We start from the raw sequence: 9326 nt of genomic DNA, 5'->3' as shown, positions 1-9326 counted from the left end.
CGTGCTATCAGAACTGCAGTCTCTGCTTCTGCACTCAATAAAGCAAATACAAAATCTAATGTCCCCCGCTGCTGACCTTGTTACTGTGACTGTGTTTTTTCTCATGGTTGTGTCTCCTTTGTGGCTGTGTTTAAATCACTGCGGGGCCAGACACTTGCATGCATGGGAACGATGCTGCACAAAGCCATGTCCTGTTGAGAGCCATAAGAGAAAAGGATTCTGCAGAGGTGCTGGCGGAGGCTTGTGGCTGCCGACATAAGGTTTTGGAGCCTACTATTCACCATTCTGGACCTTCCTTTTATGCGCTATGCAGGAATGACCATTAGAAATCCATATATTTACCATCTTCCTTCATAAATGAGGAATCTGAGGCCCAGCGGATTAACAACTTGCCTAATGTCATACAGCAACTGGTGGAGGTATGCTGAGAAGGTGGCCAGAGAGGTCTGTGTGCCGTTGCCCAGGCAGAGTCTCTGTGTGACAAACTCCTAGGAGGCTTACTGTGCAGAGGGCCTGATGTGGGGTGCTGTGGTTCATAATGGACAGTGGGGCTAAGTACTGAGAGGTTGTGGTATCTGGGGAAACTTGAAAGACAGAGTGCTAAATCCACGAAGTTTATGGATGGTCTGAAGATCCATAGTGGGGATCCTATTAAATGCTATGTTGTCACTGCCGTGTGCCATGTGCTGCTCAGACAGGGTATGCTGGGCATCAAAGTGAAGACCATGCTGCCCTGGAACCCAACTTGTAAGAATGGCCCTGGAACCCAACTGGTAAGAACGGCCCTAAGAAGCCCCTGCCTGACCATATGAGCTTTGTGGAAACCAAAGATGAGATCCTGCCACCCCCATCTCAGAATAGGAGGGTGGGAAGCCAGAGCCACCTGCTGTGCCCCAGCCGGTACCCACAGCATAACAGGGTCTCCTTGGCAGCTGGATCTGGAGTCTGGATGTTGCTCTGTAAAGAACTTTAATAAAAATCTTTCACAACAGGAAAAAAATCTAGATCTCACCCAAGAGACTTTTTACAGCCTCAGGTTGTATTTTTCATTTCCTCCTCTCCAATCATCATTCATTTTACCATGGATCAATGTTTCTTTCAGATCAGAGCTTCTCCAGTGAAAAATCCCTGGAAAAGCCACATCAGAATCTTCTTGTGTACCTTTTGGAATGCAGATTCCTAGGCCTTGCTCCAGGACTGTCATTTCCATGTCTCCAGAATTGGAGAAATTTGCATTTTCAACATGTACTTGAAGTGATTATGATGAAATAGTGTTATTTTTCTATTTACTTTGAAATAATTTTAGGCTTATAGAAGAGTTGCAAAGATTGTACAGAGAGTTCCTATGAACACTTCATCTAGCTTCTCTTAATGTTAACATCTTACCCAACCGTACAGCACAGCTATCAAAACCAAAACATGAACACTGGAACTTAAGTTAACTAACTTAAGACTTTATTTATATTTCACTGGTTTTTTCACTAATTATTATTTTTTTTTGTTTTTTTAGGACCCAATTTAGGGTCTCACCTTGCTTTTAGTTGTTATGCACGCCAAGTTTTACTGTGTCAGATCATAATCTCATATTCCACACTGTAGTGGCTGAATCCTGGCTCTGAAGGCAGCCAAAGGGTTAATGCAAATACTGGTATGATTCTCCTTAAATTCAAGCTCCAGTGGCAGTACTGCTTAACAATGCTGCAAATAGTCAATCACCCAGAAACAGAACTGGAGGAGACATAAGAGATCATTCAGTCTCAGTCTCTCATTTTACTGATGGAGACACTGCGTCCCAGAGAAGAAACGTGAGCAAGTTGGTGGAAGCACTAGAACTGAGTCCATATCACCTGGCTCCAAGTTTCCTTGTTATTTCCTTAAGTCCACGCCTTCGATTGCATTTCTTTCCTTTATTCTCAGAGGATCCTGAAAAGTTGAAAGAAACAAATTTATCCCTGAGCTCAAATGATTCTCCCAGTTATCCATGAAAGGAACATGAAAAGTCGTTTCTCCCAATTTGGGAATCAGGAAACAGGTTCATAGAAGGAAACTGAGGTCCCCAGAGTTTCGAGCGTATGGATGAGCCACATCCACACCTCTATAAGCTGACTCCTGAATCAGTGCTATTCTGCAGTACACCACACGCCTCCGGCCCTGAATCTATGCACTCTGTGCTGAATTGGATATTTTGTGTATTCAAATAGAACATTTGGAGGAGTGAATATTTATACACAAATTCAAATAGGGCACCCAAATGGGAAAACGTTGTGAACCTGGCATATTTAGCAATTATAAATGGGAGACGTGATTGTGGGAAGGGAGCTGACATGAATCAGTGTGAAATTCTGCTCTTGGCAGAAAAGACTAGATAATTTCTAGTTCTTTTCTTTTTTAATTTAGGCACCTCAGTTCTTCTCTGTCCTGAAAATGAAATGAGTGACTCCTATGAATTTTGCTACTGCTCACAGATTAGTGTGTTTCTGGGGAAAAAAAATATACATATATATGTATATATATTTATGTTCATGGGAGACTAAGTTTCATTTAAGACCCTGTCACACACACACACAACTACCAGCAAAGTTGTATACAGGAAAGATCGAGTTCTATTCCTGTTATTGTCACTAAAACTAGCTTTATGCCCATAAGCAAATAGCTTTTTCTTAATGCTATGCCTCAGTCACCCCAAATGTAAATGAGAGGGTTAGAATTCATGGTTTCTCGGGCAAGGCCATAGGTAAGATGAATCATGGGGGAGGACCATGGGAAGGAGCTGGTGGGTTGAGCACTCTCTGTACCATTGGTTGATGGAGGAGTATTCACATGAGAAGATGCTACTCTTTCCCCGTATTGTCTGTGACTCACAAAGTCTTGCTTTAACACTGTTTCTTCTGACATCTTTTCATCAGAATCTTAACAAAAGCCATTTCCACACATGTCTTTATTTTTATTTATTTCTTTGAAGGCATAACTGGTGTAGAAAGTTTCTCCTGCTCTCCTTCCAGCAGTGCCTCTGTTCTAGGGTCCTGTCCTGAATCCCTATGCTTCCTGAATTTCAGGACTGAAATGCGTCTTAGTAAGTAGAATGAAGAGGCTCTGTAATCTGTGAGACTTCAGATGACAAAAATTTGGCAGCGTGGGCAGCCTTTTGGGAAGAGCCATATGAAATAATCATCTATCACATCTAGAGGCCTAAGTGTGGGAGGCGACCTGGGCAAATTGCGGAATAAGGGATCTTATTTAAAATGTCTGGCATCTAACTTTGTATTTCTACAACCCTGTCCCTAACTAACAAACACAGGCTTAAGGGGTTGCCCTGGCAATAGGATTTGCCTCCTAATAGGGGAAGTCAGAAGTCCCATCAGCTTATAAGTATAAATCTTTAAAGATAAAATTTCTGAAGGGTATCTAGTGTCATGAAAGATTTTGTTAGTTGACCTGGACATAGGCCAAATCCAATGATACAGGGGTTTATTTTTCACTATATGCTTAGGGTGGTCCAACTAGTTATCTTGGTAATTTTACTTACACTTGAAATACATGAAAAACAAAAATTGTCCATTGCTCTCCTATATTACCTTCCATCTTTTCAAACCAGGCCACAGTTACAGATGGTGGTAGCACCAGAATTTCTCAGTTGGAAAGTCTTAGGTGGGCTAGAAACTTTGTTGATATTGACACATTGTTTTGACTTAGTATATGCTTATGTGGGATAGCTGGAGTAGAACTCACCTTTCCAAGGATGGAGACAACATACGTATTACTACCTCTGACCTTTCTTGAAATTGGTGAGGACGTCAAGTTCAAAGATGGATAGTTAATTGCCCAAGGTCACAATATAAGTCAAAAGAAGGGCTGGGCTTAAAGACCAAGTCTCAGAATCTCAAGAAAGCAGACCCTTCCTTATAAAGGAATTAATTAACTTCATAGCTTCAATGGGAGAGAGGATCTCTGCTTTCTTAGATAAGTATCCTTTTTCCAAGGCCAGCTCAATACTGAGCGTGTTGCAGCCTTATTGATTTTACAGAACACCTTATGCAGTTCCCCAAGGTGTGTGAGAGATTTTCATTTGTTTAAAGTTCTTAGCCAAAGGTATTTCACAGGTTATTCTGAAGGAAAGAGTGGTTTCTATTTAGACTCACAAATATTTTGTGAGTCAGAAGAAAAAGAAAGGCAATAGAGGAAAATTATGTACTCAGATTATAAAATTCCAAGGTGTTATGTAAAAGGAAAGTTTAATAGAACTAGTGGATCAATGATGACTAAGAAGGCAGTCAAGCCTCATCCTAAAAAAAGAGTTAAGCTCTCAAGTCAGCCTATGAAGCAAAAATCGAGTTTAGTTAAAACTACTCTTGAAAATACCCTAGGCAGGTGGCATAATACATTGAAAGTCCAAAAGGACCATTTTTTCCTCCAGTGACAGAACAGATACCTATTTCTTTGGATGAAGACAGAAAAAGTATTCTCAGGGTCGTGTTATATGGAAAAACATGCAATGTGTCTTGAAATCAAATCCCGTAGAACCTTGTAAGATGCTTACTTGGCGAAGCGCAGGTGAAGAGGAGACCTGCTGAGGGAACAGTCACTTGAAGTCTCCTGTCTCACACTCATTCATGGGCACGATGCTCAATGAGGAGAACGGTGTGTGCAATCATGCTCTCCTACTTTCTCTCTCTCATCTTCTCACTTAATGTTCTTCCTCGCCTCCCCAGAATGGGTCTAACTGAATGTGCTTAAACGCATGTAAGACAGAGAAGAACTTAAAACCTAGGTTTTTGACTCTGGTTCTAGTTTGACATTTCTCAGCATCCCCACTCTGTCTCTCTCCCCTCATCCCTTTCTTCCACACATACTTAGTTTGTGCCTCCATGTACCAGAGGCTATAGAAAGCGCTGAAGTGAACCAGAGTCCTACACTTATGGAGTTTATAGACTTAGTGGGGAAGAAAGAAAGTAAAAACAACAAATAATTGCTGATATATTGATTCCAGTGGAGAAGAAATAGAAGTCCAGAGCACTGTAGATTATATGACTGTACAACCTAATCACATCAGGCTCAGGTTTGGGAGTTCAGAACTCATGCTACTTGATACCTGTGAGACCTTAAGCACAACACTTAAATGTCTCAACTTCAGTTTTCTCAACAATTGCGCTAGTAGGTTGATGTGACAACTATTCAACTGAACAGGGTATGTAGGAGTCCCTGGAAACCTCTTAATGGGAACATAAATTATTTGTGCTGTTGTTGACCTTTTATCCTGTGTCCACATTTGTGCTGGGCTCTACCGGACTGGTGCCTGAGAGATGGAAGATGCGGGCTTGCTTTAATCTGCTTGGGCAATCAGATTAGTTCAGAGGAGTAATGAAGAGATGGTATTGTAGGACTCAAGCAATGCATGTTGCATGAGTTCAAAGAAAGGAAGAATCCATCAAGGTGGGTGGGAATATAGGGCAGTGTTCAAACAGACTGGATTTTGTGAGTTTATCTAGAGGGGAGAATGAGTAATATGGGGTGTAATAGGAGGGGACATGGAATGTAATGGGTACAGGTTTAATGATGCTATCCCATTGGATTAACCTATCATGGCTATGGTAGGGATCACCTCAAAGTCAGCTGGGCAAACCACTGTGGGGCCAGAGTGGCTGGGTTTTCACTTCACTGATATTTTTTCCCATAACTCCAAAACAACAAATTGTCCAACTTCCACTTATAGACCATTAGAAAATGTTGCAATATGACAATATCCCTATTAGTAAGTGAGAAATTAGCATATGAGACTGTGTCCTCTACTGACCTCCAACCATTAGTTCTGAAGCCACAAGAAAGAACTCTGCTGCTTCTTTTTGGGACAGTCTTGCCTTTGAAGATAGGTTCCATGTGTTCTTCCCTTCTCATATTTCAAGTTTGTTTGCTCTCTTAGGAATTATCTTACTATTCCATAATTCTATATTTCTACAATTCTAAAAACAGGTATAAGCAGATTTTGAGGTTCTTTCACGAATCCTATAGACCATGTAATTTTTCTTAAGGTAAAAAGATTCCTCCTTTCTGACCACTAAATTTCTTCACCACTAGTCAAAGCAGAATTTTACTGGTTACTAAATTGGAGTTTTATAGTCATAGCCATCTGTGAAGGTGTTCAAAATTCATTTTTAACTATTATTATTTTCTTATTTCTCTCAGTATACATTTTCTGGACCACACAGTAAAGCACATAATTATATGCTGCTTTAGATTATATTCTATAAGATTGGTTGTTTATTTCTCTAGGTTCAAAGATATTTCAGAGCTAAATCCTATATGACCTCTGTGTCTCCCACTTAAAATGTCTAACAGAGTTAAGTACATAATTTTTTATTTTTCATTGCTTGACATTTTGATGGACACTGTGTTCATGTTTCTTAATTTGATCAGATACCTGACAAATATTAAGCTATAATTAAACATCAGCTGAAGGAATGATTGAGGTTGGTCAAAAGACACAGAGGGGCTCAGCATGTCGTGATCTTAAATATCTTCACTTTGGGATAAAGGAAAATGTTGATGTTACCAAACACAAACACAGGTTTGTTTACCTGACACACAAGAGGGGCCAAAAAACTCTGAAACACCAGGCTTGGGGCAGGGAAAAGGGTTTTATTTCTGGTAACGTCAGCTGGGAGATGAGAGTAAGCACTCAAAAAGACGGGAGGCAAGGGGTTGTAAAGGTTGTAAGGAATGTGACTATGTGCAGGGAGAAGAGTGACGAGACAAAGGAATCTGCAGGTGAATGTCCTTGGTTGTCTGCTTCTGTGATGAATGGCAGATTCTGGCACCAGGAAGCCAAGGGGCTGGGGTCTGGGAAACTTCTGTTTCTTTTCACTTTTTTGCTGAGAAAGATTGGCACTGAGTTAACATCTGTTGCTAATCTTCCTCCTTCTCTTTTGCTTGAGGAAGATTAGCCCTGAGCTAACATCTCTACCAATCTTCCTCTGCTTTATATGTAGGATGCCACCATAGCATGGCTGATGAGTGGAGTAGGTCCGTGCCGGGGATCCAACCCACCAACCTGGGCCATGGAAGCAGAACACATTGAACTTAACCACTACGCCACGGGGCTGGCCCCAAAACTTCAGTTTCTTGATATTCTCTGGTCATCAGTTTTCCTGCAATAAATTTTAAGGACCCATAATTAGCCAAGACTTCAGCATGAGGCCCCCTGGGCTTTAATAATCTGTAACTTCTATTTGCATTGTGCAAGGAGGAGGTCAGTGCTTTAATCTCAATACTAGCTTCAGGCATATGTGAACCTCAGGGATACAAAGGTTAAAGAAACGATGTTTACATATGAATGTAACTAAAGAAGCAGGGAAAGGGGATGGTGATTATGTTTGACAATGTACTTTGTGCCTGTTCTGGAATGAGACAGTCTGGATTTGAATCCCAGCTCCACCACTTACTAGCTGTGATGTTGAGTCTCTCAAAATGTGGACACTAATGGTACCTACCTCATGGAGTTGTGAGGATTAAGTGAAACAATGCATATAAAGTCATTTGTACAATTTTAGAATATTATCAGCACTCATTAAATATTAATTCTCATTATCTTGAAGAGTCTCATATATGGAATGACTTTATTTTTAATGACTAATTTGGTAGAGGGCTTTTTCAACCCATTGTTTTCAGAAGGAATCATCAACCCATAATGGTTCCAAGTCAGGCCTTTTCCCATGAGAGTCATTACAGTGGAGAACATGTAATGTGGTCTTAATTATTACCTGACCAGCCACTTCAGCTAAATTAAAGCTTTGCATGGAAATCACTGAAGGCTCATACCTAACATTAACAACTGACAGGAAATGGCCTGGAATTCCATGCCTTTGGGCAGCTGTCTCCTCCTTACTAATTGAGGGCTTAATGCTTTCTTGCTCATTGCATGGTGAATCAAGAGCTCACTCACTTTGATTCTTTACTTGAATTCCAAGATCTAATCAGTCAATATTCACTGAACCAGGAAGCTAGTCACCCATCCCTTGGATCATGAGCTTAAATTGGTTCCTCTCCTTCAAGTTGTACTTCATCAATGTGGAAGTCCTCAAGACTTGCCACATGAACATCTTTAGATCTATCAACTTGAAGAAATGTTGTCTTTTATCTTTTATTTCGAGAACCAGAGTTATCTTATTGAAATAGCTCTTGGGTCAGTGACTGGATAGGAAAAGAAAATAGTCTCTTTACTCAAGGGGTCCCTTTGATAGCAGCTGTATTTACTGGGGGAGTTGGTAGTTTTTGGTTCACTAAGGGCTATTGCAGGCATTCAGTCACTCGGAAAATCTACCCAAGAACAGTGTTTTCTTTCATACTGTGGGTGCTCTACCTCAAAATTTATCCTGAAACCTGCCGCTTTTCTACATTTTCACAGTTGCTGCATCCAGGCCACTATTTTCTCTTAATGTACTATAATTGTCTCTTACTCAACTGCCTCCAAATAATCCAATCTCCACACAGTAGCCAGAATGATCCATGATTTAAAAAATAGAAAAAATAAAATAGTAAGAATGGTGATAGTGATGGCTATCCTTGATGTAACATTTACTATGCGCCGGATCCTTTTTTAAAAAAAAACAACTTTACGGAGAGATAAATCACATCATAAAAGAATCACATGTCACCCTTTTAAAGTGTACAAGTCATTGGATTTAGTATATCCAAAGAGTTGTGCAACCATCACTACTTTCTAATTTTAAAATATGTTCATCATCCTATACGAAAAACCCTGTATTCATTAGCAGTTTCCTCCCCCATGGCTCAGTCCCTGACAAACTCTAATCTTCTTTCTATGTTCGCAGATTTGCTTATATTTTGCTGGATATATAATTCTTGATTGACTTTTTTTTTCTTTTAGCATTTTGAGTATGTCTCACCACTGCATTCTGGCCTCCATGGTTTCTGATATGAGGTGTCCTCTTAATCTTATTGAGGACGCTTTTTATGTGAAGAATAATTTTTCTCTTGCAGCTTTCCAGATTCTTTGTCTTTGACTTTCAATATTTGAATATGATGTATCTAGATGCAGAACTCTTTGAGTTATCCTGTTTGGAGTTCATTGATATTCCTGGATGTGTAGATTAATGTTCTTCATCAAATCTTGGAAGTTTTCAGACATTATTTCCTCAAATACTCTCTCTATCCCTTTCTCCCTAGGTATATACCAAAGAGAAAGGAAAACACGTTCTCACAAAAGCATTTACAGAAATGTTCATAGCAAGGGTATTCATAATAATCAAAAAGATAACAACACAAATGTCCATGAATTGATGAATGGATAAACACATTATGGTATATCCACG

At 40.0% G+C, this 9326-nt stretch overlaps 1 pseudogene; it reads left to right on the top strand.

Moving 5' to 3' along the window:
* Positions 1–538: 538 nt before the first annotated feature.
* LOC103559942 (small ribosomal subunit protein uS3 pseudogene) lies at positions 539–1000 on the top strand (annotated as a pseudogene).
* The last annotated feature ends 8326 nt before the right edge of the window (positions 1001–9326 follow it).

The sequence above is a fragment of the Equus przewalskii genome, chromosome 13 (assembly GCF_037783145.1).
Source record: "Equus przewalskii isolate Varuska chromosome 13, EquPr2, whole genome shotgun sequence".
Lineage (NCBI taxonomy): Eukaryota > Metazoa > Chordata > Mammalia > Perissodactyla > Equidae > Equus > Equus przewalskii.
The sequence above is the reverse complement of the archived record's forward strand: the minus strand, read 5'-3'. Positions and strand labels throughout refer to the sequence as shown.